The sequence below is a fragment of the Hyperoodon ampullatus genome (genome assembly GCF_949752795.1).
Source record: "Hyperoodon ampullatus genome assembly, chromosome: 8".
NCBI classification, from domain to species: domain Eukaryota; kingdom Metazoa; phylum Chordata; class Mammalia; order Artiodactyla; family Ziphiidae; genus Hyperoodon; species Hyperoodon ampullatus.
In genome coordinates, this window is record NC_136921.1 from 77,852,889 (window position 1) to 77,854,604 (window position 1,716).

Consider the following 1,716-nt stretch of genomic DNA (forward strand, 5'->3'; position numbering starts at 1 on the left):
ACATAGCTTGTGATATAAAAAATATAAAAGTTGGGGGGTAGAAGTGTAGAGTATTCATATGTGATTGAAGTTAAGGGGCTATCACATTAAAATGAACTGTTTTTTCCATAAGACGTTTTATGTAAGCCTCCTGGCAACCAGAAAACTAAAACCAAGAGTAGATTCACAAAAGATAAAGAAAAGGGAATCAGAGTGGAAAATCAAGAAAAGCAGTCAGAACAGAAAAAGAGACTGAGTCTTGCTTAATCCAGAATGACTACTCTAATCTTTGTTATTAAGGAAAATGGAGAACCAGGCATCCATGTGGCATCTAAGGAGAGACTGAAGCTGGGGTGTAGGACTTCAGTCACAGTCTTAGATGGGAGATCTTAGGTTTCAACATCACATGTTTGCAAAATGTTTGATTTTCCAACAGCCTTACCTAAAGCCACCCGAAAGTCTTTAGGAACTGTCAACAGAGCTACAAAAAAAAATCAGTAAAGACTAATAGATGCCTCAGAGACAAACTTCTCTGCCAAAAAGATGACCAAAAGCACTGTTAAAGAAAAAGTTCTGTTCCTGCCTCAAATGATACCTATCCAGAAATAGAGACACATTTGCCCTTCAATCCTCTAGATTTTGAGGGTTTTGACCTGCCTTAAAAGTACCAAATTGGACACCTCCCCTTGAATGGAGTGTCTCTCATGATTCTCAGTGAGGAGAGGAAACTTGAAAAGTTGTTATACCTTGGCCCCTCTTCACCTTTGAAGATTCCCTCTTCATCAGGGGGAATCTAATCTGTTGCAGTTTCTTTCAAGCAATTTGTCAACTCTGGATGTTGAATTGCCACCTGTTTGCTCTGACTTAGATATGTAAATTTCTTATTGCTTTATACTTTGTGTGTGCTTTTGTATTAATAAGCAATTTTTTTGTTTAACAAGAAGAAAATGGAAAATCACTAATTTAAAATGGTAAGCAGATACAGAGGAAAAAAGAAACAACGGAACTACAAAACACCTAAAAAGCAACTAATAAATGACATTAATAAGGCCTAACATATCAATAATTACTCTAAATGTAAATGGAATAAATTCACCAACCAAAAGTCACAGTGTATAAAGGGATAAAAAAACAAGACCTAACCATATGCTGCCTATAGGAGGCTCACTTCAGCTTTAAGGACATACATAGGCTCAAAATAAAAGGATGGAAAAAGATAATCCTTGCAAGTGGAAACCAAAATAAAGTGGGGGTGGCTATACTTATAATAGACTTTAAGCCAATACAGTAACAAGAAACAAAGAAGGTCATTATATAATAATTAAGGGGTCAATTTATCAAAAAGATATAACAATCATAAAAATATAGATACTCAACAGTGGAGCAGCTGAATATATTAAGCAAATACTAACATATCTGAAGGGAGAAATAGACAACAATATAATGATAGCAGGGAACTTCAATATCCTACTTTCAGCAATGGATAGATCATCTAGACAGAAAATCAAGAAGGAAATGTTAGACTTGAAATATATATTAGACTAAAAGGATCTAACAGATATTTATAGAACATTCCATCCAACAGCAGCAAAATACGCATTCTTCTCAAGTGCACATAGAACCTTCTCCAGGATAGGTCATATGACAGGTAACAGAATAAGTCTTAGTAGATTTAAGAAGATTGAAATCATACCAACTATCTTTTCTGATAACAATGATATGAAACTAGAAATCAAC

General features: G+C 34.7%; 1 pseudogene across 1 annotated transcript; it reads left to right on the forward strand.

Moving 5' to 3' along the window:
* Window positions 1-252: 252 nt before the first annotated feature.
* LOC307057514 (securin-like) lies at window positions 253-855 on the forward strand (annotated as a pseudogene). The gene has a single exon. The product of its transcript is annotated as a securin-like (transcript).
* The last annotated feature ends 861 nt before the right edge of the window (window positions 856-1,716 follow it).